Source organism: Patella vulgata, chromosome 3 (assembly GCF_932274485.2).
Source record: "Patella vulgata chromosome 3, xgPatVulg1.2, whole genome shotgun sequence".
NCBI classification, from domain to species: Eukaryota; Metazoa; Mollusca; class Gastropoda; family Patellidae; genus Patella; species Patella vulgata.
In genome coordinates, this window is record NC_065881.2 from 25,697,990 (window position 1) to 25,716,259 (window position 18,270).

Consider the following 18,270-nt stretch of genomic DNA (forward strand, 5'->3'; position numbering starts at 1 on the left):
GGTAACAAAAAAAATGACAGTTTGGACCGCGGAAGATATGAACTTTGTTTTATACAAATCGAACAATAAATAATTAATCCAGGCCTGAAAAACTAAATTAGCCAATGGGGGCCAAGGAAAAGTACGGTGACAAAAAATGTTGTCAAATCAGATGACCCTTTAACCCTTGGTAAAATACCACATAAAAATATTCATTAATAAAAAAGTATTTCGTAAAAATTTAAATTTTCAAAATTTGGCGCCTAATATCTCCGAAAATAAAAAATCCAAAGAACCTTAGCTATGTGCCTAGTCTCTGGCTATGTCAAAATGTATCTAAAATTATAATCCGACAATTATTGATAACATTACGGCAAAATATCGAAAAACGACAACTTCGGTGATTTCGGACATTTCGCATTGTCGCAGAACGTTGGAAAGAGCTTTAAAATTTAAGTCAAACCAACTTTCCCAGTAAAACCGAAGACATCGAATCGATCCGACAAGTAGTTTCTGAGATATGCTCAAATGGAAAAATAATAATAATAATAATAATACGCACGACCAAAGCGCACTGTATCAATAATATTATGGAATTGGCATCAACAAATTACATGTACGCTCCCCGTGTGAATAAAGACAAACGCGTTAATCTGCCCTTTAAAAATTCCGCATTGATTAATACATAAAACCAATATAATACCACTTTCTTTCATTCTTTCCCCTATTTTGGCCAAATGTGAAAAACGTACTAAATTAAGGCATACATGTACATAATGTCTGACGGGTATCAACACCATCAGATAATAACTTTAAGATACCAGACCATAGCCTACAAATGGTTCTGAAGGTTTTTATAAATCTTTCCAACAAATATGGTAAATATCAGCCATTTAAATTGGAGGAAAGAAAAACAAACACAATTTGCAAGAGATGGATAGAGAAGAAAGTTAAACAAGAAAGTTTTTTTCATACAATAATATAATTCAGGAAGTAACAATCTGATATGAGCTAATTACCACAGGAACCAACATCTTTTGGTAATCAATTCATTTTATACATTTAGTGATCCTGACGAAATTACATTATATGCAGTGATAATGATAAAGATAAATTAGTTTTTTAAAATCAGAAATGGCAAAGACCCAAAACCTTGAAAAGTGACTTGTAGAAAATCGTCTATTTCTCTACAACCGTACAAGTTAGAAACCATTTTGCGGTATCTGTATGATCATATGTGTTCAATATATTTGTTGAGCGGAATCAAAAATCATAATTGTAAAAACATTACAAATCAGACTCATTTGACCAAAATATCTGTTTTGAAGGCTACAAATACAGTTTTTGCCAAATTGACGTTACTTCCGGTGATAATGAAAATCTGAAATTACTTGTATGAAATCATAATTGGTAAAAGGTATCAAACAGTGAAAATTTTATGAAAATCGAATAATAATTGACAGTTGTATGGTCCAAAAACCTTGAAAAGTGACCTGTTCAAAATCGTCTATTTCTCCGCAACTGACCAAGTTAGAAAGGAATTTGTGATATCTATTTGATCGTATGGGTTCATTCTATTAGTTGATTGGAATAAAATATCAAAATTTTAAACGAATAACAAATACAACTCATTTGAATAAATTATTTGTTTCGAAGGCTATAAATACGGTTTTTGCCCAAATTACGTAATTTCAGGTGATATTGGTAATGTTGAATTGGTTTGACCTAGTTAAAATTGACATTACGCACCAAATGGTGTAACTTTTATTAAAATCCAGTAATGATTGACTCTTTTACAGGCAAACTAGCGTAAAAAGTGACTCATGCAAAATTGCCCATTTCTCGGCAACTGCTCATCTTACAAACTATTTTTCACATACATTCTCTTCGTATGGGTTATTTCTACAAGTTTATGAACGTATCAAAGAAATAGCTGAGATATAAGCAAATTGGAAAAAAAAAATAATAATAATAAGAAGAATAATAATAAGAATAATTTTAACAAAAACAATAGTGTTTCACACAAGCTACGCAGTGTGAAACCCTAATAATAATCTTAACAAAAACAATAGTGTTTCACACAAGCTACGCAGTGTGAAACCCTAATAATAATTTTAACAAAAACAATAGTGTTTCACACAAGCTACGCAGTGTGAAACCCTAATTAATATGTAGTTTAAGAACAAACATTCAGCTACAGCATCTACATACAGCTATTTATAATTTCTATTCATTTCACTCCAAAGTCTTAACGTCTATTAGACAAATATAATACTGATAATTATGTTGTCTTTTGCCAAAATCTAGCCCATGCAGGCATGTTTATACCCTGGCTTTCATAAGTATAATAGAACAACGGTCTTTATTTTGAAATAGTCTAAAATGTTTGATTCTTGCGATATTTATATATTAGACAAGAGCTAAACTTTGTACTAAGATATTTACTCTCAGCCAATGCAAAGACTTCACCAGTAAATATCTTAATTTAAGGGGGTTTTTTTATGAATAAGATCCCATGCCTGTAGTACCTTTAATTAATGTCATCTATCAAATCAGATATGTTGAGTTGCGGGTAAGACGCTGGAGGTCACGTGTTCTATTCCTGCATTGGCCGAGAAAGTTTATCGGGATTTTCCGGCGTGGTTTCCTCTTTTCAGTGGTGCAGGACGCAGGGCCTGACCAAGCTAGCTGTCTAATCGCGCGGATGGGACTAAACACCAAGGCCCCGTGTATACATTGGCGTGCACGTAAAAGAGCCCTTGGCAGACGTTAAACCCCATTTCATTTTGAGTGACGTGGGTTATCTCTACTGCATGGTAATATTTATTAAAGGAAACACGGGGTTATTGGCGACCATAAGAGGGATACAATGTTCAGCTGTCTTATACGACCCCAAATAATCATGTCTTCTCATTAGACTATATCATTCCAATGCCTTGGTTTTAAGATTAAATAAAATCACACTAGGAATCACCAAAGGATCCGTACACAGAATGTACTATTGGTACTGCTAAATTTACAACATCAGCAGCCACTAAGATGATGAGGCTTCAGCATTTAGAAAATGAATTGGAATGGGGTTTAACGTCCTACTTTTCTTCACTAACAGGAATAATTAAGGCGGGACATTAGAGTAAATATTTAGTGTTTAAAAATGCACATCGAAAGCCCTTACGATGTCTTAATATATAGTGATTCCGGGTATGTCAGGCATTACATTCATCGTTTGTTCGCTCCGAGAGTTACATACAGGATCCCATAGTCTCTTAACTACCATCGTGGGGGGGGGGGCTGATATATTGCATCAAAATGCTAAACAATAGATACACAATTGGTGTAAAAAAACTGGCTGAAATTAAATACTCATTGAATGCATATTGATTTGTAAATTTTAATGAACTGTACCTGCTTTAAAACAGAATTCATTGTCAGTATCTTTAACACAATCTTTATTATTGATATCTGCTGGTAGGAGATTGTTATTCTGTACTTTCAATAAGCCTAAAACATAGCAAAGATAAAGAAACGTCTGTACTTTCTATAAGTTTGTACATTCAAAGTGTATTACTGGAACGTATATTAATGTCTTTTTGTGACTAACATAACGATATATTTTGTGTAGGTTTTGGGAGAAGGATTATTGTATTTCAAATTGGTTTACGTCAACCATGCAATATGGGACTTCTGGTCCCACTGGTATGACTTGATACCTTCCTAGCTAACTTCGTCAGCGTTCTCACTAACGATGGGCACCAGGCGTCGAAATTTGAACTAGCAACACGCTATAACGAATGTTGTGTGAGACTGAATAAAAAAAAAAATTTTCTGAAGTACAGACAATTAACTGTATATCAAATTTGTGTGTATAGCAGATCTAAGGATTTTATATAAAGATCACCAATTTCTCATTTCACACATTTCTATGCCAATAGATGGCAACTGTCCTTACCGCCATTGTAAGATCTTAACACCCCGGCCTCTTTCTCTTTAGCAGAATATACAGATGAGGCATCAAGGTATGACGTCACCATGTTCATTTGTTCACGAGCACCTGCAAATACATATGTTTGTACTTTATTCAATTTCTTAAAAAAAAAAACCCCAAAAAACCGTAATATTATTATATACTACTTTAGTTTTAATAAAATTCTACTTTCGTTTCATTTTTTTGCCAGCGAAAATAATGAATAGAATATATATATATATATTTCTATGATATAACCTAAAACGTATGGCTGTTATTATATTCGATCTTAATCCTGCCCCATGTACGACTATCGTTATCACTCATATATATCCAATGGCATTCCAATATTTAAAAAAATGCTGAATTGATTTTCAAAAATTTGATTACAATTCAAATTTTATGAATAACATATCTATGTGACATGTACATGTATTAATCGGTGTCTTAAAGTTCAAAACGGGTACACTACGTATGGTTTAATGGTCGAGGGCGAGACATTAAGTAATATATTGATACTGCACGAGGCCCGCAAGTTGCCCGCACATTATTGGAAATAATGGATGACGTCACATAATGAGAGCCCCCTGCGCACCGGTATCGATAAAATTATAAGGTGCGACCGAAATTGCCTTCTTAGATTTGATTTATGGTGTATGAAATCTACCTGGCATGTTGCCATATGGATTAATCCAAGATTCCCCAATCAGTGTCAGCTTAATCCCCACCTATTAATTAAAAATATCAATGGTTGAAATCACCAGCCCTTCAAAACTGATCTAGAATTTTAGTAGACTGTTCTGTAACTGTTGTATGATTTTTTTTATTTTATTTTATTGTGGGCTATCAGTAAGTTGAATAAGTTCACTCAAAGCCTATTAAATACCGCTATAAAGTTGAATACTTATGCCTTCTGGCTTCTAGGTGTTTCATTTTCTACAGCCCTGTATTAAGGTGTTTTATTTATGAGAATCGACGAGATTTGCAAAAATGATATGCACAAGTATGATATTAACCTGTGTGTAGTATATTTATCCCGAGGATAACATATTATTTTTAAATACACCACTGTTCTCTTTGCATTTATTGATCGATCACCGATAACCTGGTTTATTATATGACGGACTGAAATACAGAGCTGTCGTTTGATTCCCCGAGCAACTAAAGCATCAAATGAACGATCTAGAATATTGGTGAAAATTTGAAATGTATCCTCATAGTACGTATATGTTTCATGACTCCGGTTAAATTTCATGACACGAACCAGAATTTTGAAAAAAAAAATTGAAATATATCCTATTGTACGTTTATATTTAATGGTCCATAAACTTGGCGTTATTTACACAGAACACTTTAACTGGTATATGTCATGACAATATGATATACATCATTAAACATATAATCTGACAAAAAAAATGAAATAATTTTAATACTTTAGTTTATAGTTTTGCTTAAGGTAGTTTTTAGAGTATTATATTTTGTCTATTTTGGTTTTGGATTCAATACAATGAGATTTCATCGTTGCAACTCAATCACTTCAGTGGATTGTAAATATTCAAAATATTCGTTGTTCTCCGTTTCCAGTAAAGCATAGATACTATAATTTAAATCAAAACGCAAATTTGGTCAAATTTTCATATTTATAATAATGTGATAGTTTGGGGAGAGAGGTGGGTGTGATGAAACTACTGAACCGTAAAAATGTTTGACATTCTAATGCGGGTTTATACTGTCGTGGCGATATTTAAGTTGTCCCATTACCTGAATGACTAAAACGAGAAGGTTTAATTCAAAGGGAAATTGAATCAAATGTCAAGCTTTGTGATAAAAATTCACAACCAGGCAGCTTAACACTATGAAAATATACTATTCAAAAAAAGTAGGGGATATTTGATTTTCGGGGCATAATACTAAAATATGCAAATGACTACGAAAAAAGTCACTATAGAACCTAACAGAAGAAACATTTCCAGTTACATGTGACGCCCAAACGCACCAATAGCTACCGCATGGAATGCAGGTGATGCTTGGGATCATCATGGGGGTCCAACCCAAGATTTGCACGACTCTGACTTTGAATGTTACAGTCATTGTGGCATTGAATTCCAGGGTGGAAACATCAGTTTAATTGTTTTAGTGACCAGAAAACAAATTTTGATATGCGTCGGCTTACCCAAAATGAAAGGTTACGTGCCCTTGGCATGCTACAGATCGACACAACACAGGCGGTTGTGGCGCGGACGATGAATGTTTCTCAGTCTGTCATAAGCAGGCTATGGTCCAGATACCGTGATACACAATCTGTACAGGACAGATCACGTTCAGGTCGACCAAGGGCGACAACTCAAGCCCAGGATCGATTTATCCGTACCTTGGCCTTGAGATATCGTGTCATCACAGCAAATCAGATCAGCGCTCGTCTTCAAACAGACACTGGTGTGAGAGTGAGTGGCCAGACGATTCGGAATCGACTGCATAGGGGTCACCTTCGCGCCCGACGTCCTCGCGTGATCCCTTGTTTGAGAGATCATCACATTCAGGCAAGACGTCGTTGGTGTAGGGATCGTCAACACTGGGATAATCGACGCTGGAGCAATGTGATGTTTTCAGATGAGTCAAGGTTCACTGTTGATTTTTTGGACAGACGTAGGAGGGTGTGGCGTCGTCGAAACGAGCGCTTCCAAGACGTTAACGTCATCAGACATGATCGATTTGGGGGTGGTTCTGTTATGGTGTGGGGAGGCATCACTGTTGCTGGAAGAACGGCTTTACATGTTGTTGCAGGGCGTGTTACAGGCCAGTACTACCGGGACAACATCTTGGCAGTCCATGTTGTGCCGTTCGCACGACGTCATGGCCGCCGTTTCATCTTCCAGGATGACAACGCAAGATGTCACAGGGCCAGGATCGTTACAGGTTACCTCCAACAACAGAACATCACCACATTACCTTGGCCAGCACTGAGTCCCGACCTCTCCCCCATCGAGCATGTCTGGGACATGCTTGGACAGAGGTTACGTCAACGTCAACAACGTCCTGCCAATGTCCAAGAACTTGCTGCTGCGTTGCAACAGGAATGGGACAATCTGGACCAAAATGACCTTAGACGTCTCATTAGGAGTATGCCACGTCGGATCAATGCTTGTTTGGCAAACAGAGGAGGATTTACCCGTTACTGACTTGGTTGTGATGCTGTGGTAACTTTGCTGTTTGACCCCGGGTATCATTTTACCCTTATAATGGTCAGTCTGTGCCTTACTTAGTCTAACGATCATTTGGAATAAATCGATGAATGTGAACTTCATTTCATTTTGTCATTTGTTTCTTCGTCAGTTTCATTAGGTGACTTTAATAACACTTAAAAATCAAATATCCCCTACTTTTTTTGAATAGTATAGATATGCAGGTTAGAATTATTTCGTGAGCTAAAAGAAAAGACCTACCAACCCAGAATAGAAATGAAATGGGGTTTAACGTCCTACTGTTCTGCTCCTAAATTGGGCTAATTGAAGACGGGCATACACCATACAGTGTGCTATGGGGGAAATTTTGCCCGGGCACCGGCGCTACGGCCTACTCTTATATCGAATTCCAACTGCCAAGGGATCTGTTACGTGCACCCCAATGTGTACACGGAACCTCGGTTTTTGTACCATCCGAACGACTAGACAGCTGTCTTTGTCAGGCCCTCCGTCCTGCATCACTGACAAGGTGAAACCACGCCGGAAAATCTGAATGAACGTTCTCGGCCAATGCAGGGGTCGAACATCCGATCTCCAGGCTAGCGAGCCAGCGTCTTACCCATCGTGATCTCATACCAGAATACAGGAGGTTGGGTGGCCGAATGGTTAGCACGCGCGCGCTGTATCATACGGTCTGTCATTGAGTCAACTGGCGGGGGTTTCGATTCCCCGGTCGTACGTGACAAGGAGTAGGGTTGCCTGTCCAACCTCATGGGTTTTCTCCGGGTCCTCCGGTTTCCTCCCACTGCTAAAGACCCCTACGCGCATGCGAATTATTGAAATAAAATTGAACCATGTGTTAGTCCCGAAATGACCTAGTTTGTGTCGAGTGGACGTTAAACCCCATTTCTCTCTCTCTCATACCAGAATAGAGATGCATATATACTAGCATAAATGCTTTCTCTAAGATTTGAACAAGTCGGTTAACAGAGCTTATTATAATGTTATCCATAACCTGAAGAAATTTCCCCGTAACCCAATTCATGGCAATAGACTGCAAATGGTAAGATACACGGGATCCAGTTTCGGATTCTCCTACACCTTGTCTGTGACATCACTATTGTGGAAGCAGACGTTAAACGACCAAGTAATAAACAGATAGTGTAAACCCAGCATGAATTGTGTAGATACCATTTTTATAATAATTCGCTGTTCCTGTGTAGTTTCATTTCTAAAAGTATTGCACCTTAAGCATGACAATAAGCAAATCGGTGTTTTCCCGACACGTGTGGATGATATGAAAGTATTTCACTGCAAACTTAATTTTCCGGTTTTACAAGAAACTATTGTTAAACTTACCTAATCCACATGGTAAACGTTTAGGATCACCTTGTGATCTGGCAAAGTTCATACAACTACTGGAGAAATGGCGATCACCTCGTGGGATATAAATAGGATAACATGGTCCTCTAAAGAAAAAAAAATATTTGTAAACCAACTATTATCTTTCTTAAACTATGTCAGTTAATCTCATATTCCTAAAGGCTTCAAAATGTTTCTGCTTTACAGAAAAGGCATATCGTGTCCACACCGCAGACACTGCCTCATACCTAAAACAATAAGCTATTCTTAAATCACGTCGCCATAGAATGTGTGGCTATATGGGGATAAACGTACTTCGCATATTAAAATAATAATTGAACACGTCAGATTGAAATGATTGCAAACACAAACTCCAGAAAACTCAAGCGCAAGTCCGCAAAAATAATAAACCAGAAGGGTTATTAATTTTCTTAGACTGAGTAACAACATACCAAGAGTCATATTACAAAATGTATGATTTACTTCAATGAAATTTAGCCAAATCTCTTAGTTGCAGCATAGCTCTGTAGATCATTATTAAATCTGTATTGTAATCTCGTAATTGCCACTAATTTATTTAGCTAGGCCACAAAAAATAATAAATTTTTAACTTTAAGTGAAACGTTTTGTTAAACTTATTTACCCGTTTAGTACATCAGAATGAAATGGAACATTATCTGTTAATTGGACGCCATCACAGCATTTCAAATTGTCACCGTCAGCACCTGAAATACAATATACATATACTATTTTTTAACCAGGGACATTTGCTAAATAGTGCATAATATAAAATGTAATTATGTAGCTATACCGTGTATATCCACCATTTGACTTTAATGGATTATTCTATGGAGGACAGCTGGAATTATGACATTTTGCATTTTAATGGGTATACATGTCGGTTAATATACACAAACTGCAGTGAGCGGGGTTTTTTTTTCAAATTTCTTTCACGAATAGTTATAAAGGGGAAATAACCATACATTAACGTTATCGATCAGGATTCAGACTAATATACCCCCGCCTCCATTGACTCCAATGTTAGTCATTCATTGCTTGGCATATCAGTACCGGTTTTACCTTTAGAACTGGCAGGCTGAAACCCAGGGTCTCGAAATATAGGGTCCCCCGACCAAGGTGTATAATATTGTTGATATAAACACAGCGTAATATAAACAGATGTTATCATCCTCGGTTTAACTCATTTGTGTTTAAAACACACTATCACCTTGGTCTAGGGGATTGGGGTGGGTGCTCATAACTGGTATAGACAATGTGGCAAATAACATTTATTTGAACATTCCGATAGTCTTAATTTTTATAACCACAATCATCTGATAAATTGAAGGGGATTGACCATCTCGATTTTTTTTTCTACGCCCGGTCTATAATCTATAGGCTGTAAGGTCATTATTGTAATCCATGTCTGTTTACCGCCTGATCCTTCAGCCACAAAATTAATTATTAATTCAAACATTCTTCGTCCATTCTCGGCCAAAAGTTAACACAAATTGCAATTCAAAGGAGAAAGGATACAAAAGAGAACTGCTATAAATAGACGAATTACATTCAAGAAATCTGTGGAAGCAATAACTAGTCTTACTTAAGGCATTTGTCCACCCATATTGAGCTTTTTGGGTTGCGTGCACCATGTTCGTACAGTTTTGTATGGTAGTGAGTTGCAATGTCTATTAGAAAAGCATGTTAAATGAGACTAAATCTGGTTTATTTTAACTATGATACCGATCTCATAATGTTATTTTGATTAACTTTTAATTGTATTTTAATTTTTTGCTTACAATGTCCAGAGTATGGCAATTATATTTTTGACCAACTTCTATGAGGTCTGGCCATTTTAAGTGTCATGGTATGGAAGTGTCCTAAAATTCCCATATGTTGACTGACGGAACTATCAACTGACTAAATATGTATGTTCACCCCCTAATGCCATATGTTATATAACTGTATGTACAGGGTAACAGTCATACTGGCCCCACTATTTGAACTTGTTTTATACCGTTATGTACTAAAGTACAGTCACATCATGGTATACAATCTGACCCCACTGTTGGAGCATCGTTGTCCAAAAACTGACCCACGTTGGAACACGTTACGTACATTCATGGTGTGGTCCACAAACTGATCCTTGTGGAGCATGTTACATACCTTTATGTACTGGAGTACCAGTCATATCGTGGTCTACAAACTGACCCCACTGTTGGAACATGTTACATATATCAGGCATGTGGATATCCTCACGGCTTGGTGTATGGATAGTACGACTCACGAGACGAGCACTGGGTAAAAGGGGATATTTTCCACTTACTGGATCGATCAATCTAGAATGAAGTCGTGGTAAAGATACACCTACAAAAGAAAGGCTGCCATATTATTTATTGCGTCACAAATATATTGATCGTGAACATTTATGAAAGGACACTTTTCTAATCGACGTTAAACTGCAAGTGGCAGACTATAGTTATCTCAATATATATAATATAATATATATTTATTTTTTTTTTTTTTGGGGGGGGGGAGAGAAAAAATCGTGTTTATCTCGAGATAACAGAAATATCGTATATAACATTACTTACCATCCATGTATTGGGGTTGCAACATCCGAGTAACTGACTGCATGGTTGATCCCCAGTATGGCTTCTTGACGTTATTACACAGACCATCATAGTTTCTGTACTTCTTATTAGATTTGCAGGCAACAGACTTCACTTCACATTGACCGTCAGTAAATTTCCTATGAAAATCTGAACCGAAGTTTGACCCAGGGCTGATGGAGTCGCTGTCAGGAAAATTTTGATGAGCCAAAAAATCTTTACTGAACATTTCCTCGTGGAAGATTTCATTACTGAAAGGGCTTTCCAAACTGAAATTAGTAATTAGTTTTTGATTTATGTGTTTATCTGGCAGGATGGGTTTATACTTCGATCAACGTGAGATTAATGTACGTTTAATTTGTGGCACCAAGTGTTCTAGAAAAAGTAAGTATACATTGGGACCGAACTAGAAGATAACCCCCGAGCTACCAGTGAGATTTAATATGAAATGAAATGGGGTTTAATGTTCTATCGGGATAATGAAGACAAGCATACCGCGTACATCGGCGATTCCGACTATTCTTCTTTATGTGCACACCAATGTGTTCGCGACACATCTGAACAACTAGACGCTCTTCCTTACTAGGCACCTCGTCCGGCAAAAATGACAATGGAAAATCACAGCGGTAAAATCCCAATGATCTCCTGGTTGTGTGGCTTTTGAGTTTAGCCATTTAGAAGTATTTTAAACAGTTGATTCAAACAAATGCCATCGTTAGATATCTTTTGTTATAATATAGAAATAGGTAGGCCGTCTCTTTTAAATGAGCTAATTCGCTGTTCTTTGGCACCTAGAAATGGACACAAATGAGTCCCAGCGCATATAATAATGTAACATGAATGTAAATAAACTGATTTACATTCAATAGTCTCTGTTTTACTATAATTTCTAATCAGTTATATTCGGAGAAATACGCGAAGAGTGAAAAATTTTCATGGCAGTCTTTGGCGTCTGGTTATTCCAGTCACTTAATTACAAATGGCGCTAAATAGCATTTTCATTTTGTCTTAAATATTGGATACCATCTTTTCACAGTAAGGTAACAACACCAATGTTGATTTAAATTGACCAATACGTCGTGTTTGCAATGTTGAAGACTGTGGATGATGCGGATTTGAAGACTTAGTTACTTTAAGCCTGGGTACTTACGCTTGTCTCTTAAAAAGGTGATGAGGGAAGGATGTCATAGGTAAAGGGTCAAAGGTAGAGTGATCATTGATAAATCTTCCTCCAGTGTGGAATCCCCCACGGCGTGGTTGAACACCATGACTAACTAGACCGGATAGATTGTAATAAGATCTAGCACCTAAACCGTATCCCAATCCTGTTGATTTCATGGCAGCCATTTCAGCAAGTCGATCGCCTTGTATTTCATTGCCTGGGGAATAGAATTAACAAGCCAACAGTCAATCAGGGTTTTGAAGTACTTGGTACTGAAACTATACACTAAGTTAGAATCAAAGTTATCTACATCCAATTTAAACATTCTACCTCTATTAAAAGTAGGGTTGTTATGTTCCAAAGTCTTGACCAATCAAATTGCTTGCCACTACTTAGCCTATAGCACAAAATGCTCATTATGGAATTTAGTCATGGTATTGATGTAATGAAACTATACACCAAGTTGCATCTCTCTCACTCTCACTTAAGTAGAACTAAAGTTATTGTGTCCCAAAGCATCAACTAATGAATTGCTTATCTCTGAGAAAATGCTCACCTTCGAACTCCATCAAACCATTCACCTAATAAACACCTACACCGAGTTTGAAATTCTAGCTCAGTTAGGAGAGTTATTGTGTCCCAAAAAGTGTGACAGATAGACAGACGGCAGACGGACAGACTCATTTTAATATTCCCCTGCTTTCTTTGAAAGCCGGGGGACAAAAACAAGTTACACTTTAGTACCCGTTACATAGAATTACTATTTGTAACGGTAAAGATCAAGCATGGGAATCTTATGCTTACAGTTCATGCTTAGAACGCATTATTTAGTTTACATTAACTTAGTTCACTTAGAACACTTTGTTACACTTCTTATTTAGTTTACAGATTGTTGTAGTGTTGTTATTAAATGTTTAAAAATGGTATATTTTGGGCCGCTAGAAATGTTGATTTGGAAAGTTTTTGTTCTTATCTTTATCCCACCCTGCCCGCACCTGCTTCTTAAGTTAGGACGATAAAATCTCGTACACCTTGTCAGCTTAGCTATAAAATAAGCAAATACCTTATATAGAATTGTTCCCGCTGTTCAATCCTTTTCGGAACAATAAAATATTTTATTCACTTAACGTCAACAGTAGGTATTCATATTTATATCTTATTTTATTTGTATCGGTCTATTGTATCTGACAGAGGTGTCAAATTTCTATCGGTCCCGAACAGTCAATCAAAAATGACAGAAATAATTATGGTAATCTAACCCATTAAACAAGATCGGGTAATATTCATTATTATGGTCAGTAAAAATACAAAATATTATCATTTCCCCAATGATCGAGTGAAAAGTGTTATCATGTATTCTAGAATGAGCAATTGTGTCCTGCTCAGAGTTGTATTGTTAGTTTAGATGTGGTAGCAAGACAAGACAGGGCGTGCCATCTTTGTGACTCAGGGGACATTCCAATATGTAATGGTATGTAATGCACCTAGTTCTGAAAAAAGAAATATCTACCCCTTTTCGAGAATTCAAATCCTAATACTATAAGTTTAACCACCTTTTTAATACTTTAAATATTGTGACTTTGGAAAAACTGTGTAACTTTATAAAAATCATGAATGTGAAAGTCAGTTCTCCTAGTTAATTGTGTTGTATAGTTCGCACAATATTATATTGTTATATTGTCTCTGTGTACTGTAGTTTATTCAATCAAGTTCATTCAATGCATTCATTTCGACGTAGATACCATACTCCTGAACTTCTCGAGATGGACATACGCCATATAGTGTGTTATGAGGCAAATGTGTACGTGACTGCAGCGTTGCGGCCTATTTCTATTTCGATTTCTACTGTCAGGGGGTCCTTAACTGCCAATGGTATATCTCGGATTTTTCTCGCATAGGCGCCTTTCTTGTGCCGAGAGGACGCGATTCTGGAAAAGCCATAGGACGGAACCTGTGAACTCCCGATTATTGAAGCAGTGTTATCTAAAACATACATTTAGAAGTGGTGGATTGTTGGGGACTCTCTCTCTGTATCGATGTCAGGCTTTATGATATACCACGTACGCGCTTTTCCACCCGGCCACACAAACCTTCCTTAAGGCAACTGTTTCACCGTGTGCGTTTGTACTATTCTTTATCTTTATCTACCATATCATGTATTAGTCTTTAAATAACCTAGCTGTGTTGATAGTAGAATGTAAATAATAATGTAAAGAATATTATGCTTACCATATTCGTCGAATGGTGTTGCTACCTGTCCTGTAGTTACATGGATGACAATCAGTAGTGCCGCCAACAACTTTATTCCCAACATCCTGTTAATATGAGATTTAATTAAGTTTATTGTTTTTAGAATAAGTACATAGTTCTCTTTATAAAAGGGATGACCACAATCCATTTCCCTTTTTTTATAATATTTTAACATTCCATATACAATAAAATATATAATAATTTCTTTGAAATAAAATAAAATAATACAAATAAATCGAATATAAGAGATAAATCAATTGACATGATAATTATGTTATCGATAATTTCGACTTATTCTATTAAGTATATAATTTTCAAAACCCAAAATGCCGGTTATGTTTTAATTTTAACCAAAAATGCTGTCTTTGTTTTATCCCAAAATGCCGTTTTTGTTTTAGAAGGCGCTTTAAAGGGGTCTTACTTCACCAAAAAATAAACGTATAATTTTTATATGAATAATATCGTATTCAATAAAATATCCCTAGACTCATTTAATTATCAAAAACGTGAATATTTCGTCGGTGATTAACAGAAAGTTACAGTTAATGTAATAGGATTATAAAGTTGTGCGTCCCACAACACAACATTTTATTAACATTGGCTGGACCGGGCTTAAATTTCTATAATCACACTGTGTATGAAAAATCTTATGTAATTATTGTAGATTTACTGACACCAGATTACATTATAGATTAATCCAGCTAATATGTTTAGCGCTCATTTTGAATTTTTATATGACCGTTTCAAGTAGACAGAAAAGACAATGCTCTTAGAGCTACTTGGAATAATTGTCTGCTCTAAGTCTGACAGAAAAAAATAAATACCCGTACGCACCTGTTACAACGGTTTGGCCGTTTATTTCTTTTCGCTGTCCGTATGACGACTCAAGTCTTCACCCGTCCTCACCTCCCTGTGGTTGCCCAGTCAACTAATAATTTTGTCCATCTTTACCGCCCGTCAAGCTTCGTTGATTTTACAGTCTTCATTTTAAAGCCCCGCCATGAAATTTTAAGTTTATGTGGTTGCACCGCTGCAGGTCATTTCACTGAATTTAATGTATATTTTATTGGTTTCTTTAATTCCCAGACTTAATATTGTGTAGCTGGATTTAGTTTTATCCTTGGTATGCAGTATATATACATATATATTTATTTTTTTATTCTTTCTATTTTATATAAATTACAGAATCAATAATTCATTTTTTTGTTTTCTTTGTGTAAATTAATTTAAATTTCAAGTATGAATTTCTGGACACAAACAATAATTATTTGTTTAAATTTTCTTCAATACAATACTTCGATGATTTTGAGACTTATTGTTGGTTAATTTCATTACGTGTGGGTTGCTCAGACTGCGGAATATTCGCATACACTATAGTGCCAAAGGTTCTTTTACGTATACGCTAACCCTTTCACCAGTGAACCTCGGAATTTCTGTCCCATCCGAACGACAACGCATGTTTTCTCTGTCAACGCCTCGGATGCCACCATTGAACAGTGAAAACCTCTGAAGCTGGTTATTCTCGGTCCACGCAGACATTCGAACCCAGACATGTAAGTTGACCGGTATATAAGGCAGACATTGAATTATTTTGCATGGTATTTTTTTTAAATAGCCAAACTAGATTTTCTTAGTAAAACTACTCGACAGTAGATCAACAGATGAAATTTTAAGGGTTAGCAACCTTTATGTATAATTTTTTACGACAAATCACGATGGAAAAGGTCGCAAAATAAATACATTAAACAATAAAATTTTCCTTTACCGTAATCTTCCTTATACATAATTATATAGACGGCGCGCGTTCCCATGAATAATTCAAATATTATATCTATAAACTTTGAAAATCAAAGCGTAGAAAAGAAATAAACGTTTAATTCAGATTTAATTCAAGCAACTGACCGCTCAATAGCCCTTTAATAACTCAGATCTATATCAGGTTGACACAATTAAATAGTTGTGTATATTTTTGTTTATTCATTTATTTAAATTATCCTGTATAAAGTTTGGGGTCATTCTGTCTCCGTTGCAACAAATACTATTTTAACTTTGTACCCTTTATGTATTTATATTTTTATATGTTCATTAATGTGTTGATGAATTTGGTTATTAACATCAACGATCAATAAAATTTTCTATGATTTGTTAAAGCACCAATGCGGCAGACAACCAGTAATTATTACATTTAGCAAAAAAGAGGAAACTGATGTTGTATAGTAATTTATACAATTAAAACAAAAGAAAAAAAAGATTAGACACCATCCTGAGCTCGTTTTACTTGTGAAATCAACAGAAAGAAATGTAAGCCTAAGACACATGGATTTAAACAGAGCTGAGCGAAATTTCGCTGGGTTTAAGAAGAACATTTTGGAATTATCAAGCCCAACTCAACACTAACTGGGCCATTTCTAAACGCAATAACTCAATTTGATATAACAATTTCTTATTTTTAATAATTCGTACTAAAAAGGATTTCATATCAGAGAAGATTGGGTTATGATTCATTTCATGTACTTATTAAATTAATAAGTCGCAGGTGGCGAAAACCCACGAAGATAGTTGGGCCCTAACCACCCCCACCCCACCCCACCCCCCACTCACCTCCCCCTCCCATATAATCATTCAAAATACAAATCATGTATGCAGTTTAGCTTCCCAGTCACCAATATGTCGTATCGCTGGATTCCCATTAGATTGTGCATTGTTAATACTGGTTAGGATCGGATATGTTTAATTTGGATTTTTACCCAACATAAGCATATAAACTGTGTCAATTCTCTTTATAAAAAAGACATTAAGTTAAAGTTTTGTATTTAAGATTGGATGTAATTGGTGATCGAGGTCTGTAGGAGGAGAACAGAAGCAGAACTCGGTCCTCTTGCCAACCTGGTAACTGTCCAGGTAAGAATATGTGACAATGTTTGATATCAATTTTGAAAAAAGAACACGACGATTCTTTAATATCAAAAAAGATTTACAGGTGCATTGCACAAAGAAACGGTTTTATTGTGGCAGTTGACGGTTACTGGGGATCATGATAAATGTATTAATTATGTTCTGTTGTCATGCCGATGTTGTTGGGTAACCAAACCTGGATCTCCAAGTGATCCAAGCTATTGGGGCATCCAACCGTTATGGTGGTGATAAAACAACAAAATGACGTGCCCTTCTTGACTGTCCGAATAAGGATGTCAACGTTTGCCTTTAACTTTCATAGATGTAGAATCAGTGCATTGATTTGACATGTAAAGGTGTTTTGGCATCATCTCAAACAGGCATATTTTTTAAGTTGTTCTCCCAGTATGCTTCCTTATTATTTACAATATTATTCATGTTAAATTGAGTTTCTTTCCCACTTAATTGTAACCCTAGACTATGATCCCAGACAATGAAGTTCTTAGTAAGAACACGAAGCTTTGAAACTCCGCACTACAATTTATTGGAGGCGACTAAGACGGTTGCTGGTTTGTATTTCTATGTGAAATAGGTTTATTTGCCGTCCGCTTTCACCAAAGTGGTATCGCAGAAATATGTATGCCTAACGCCTGCTTTCACAAAAAGTGATAACGCATACAAATTGTTATTTTCGTCTGTGAAGTTTTTTCGTCTTGTCATTATAAAGGGAAATAACCTCTCTGAGTCTGGTTAAAATAAAGTGTTGTGGTTCAATCGGGTGCATTGTTTAGATAATTGTTATTTCAGTTTTCACAGAGCCTACTGTAAGGACAGAATCGGTTGTATATGATCTTATTTACGAAC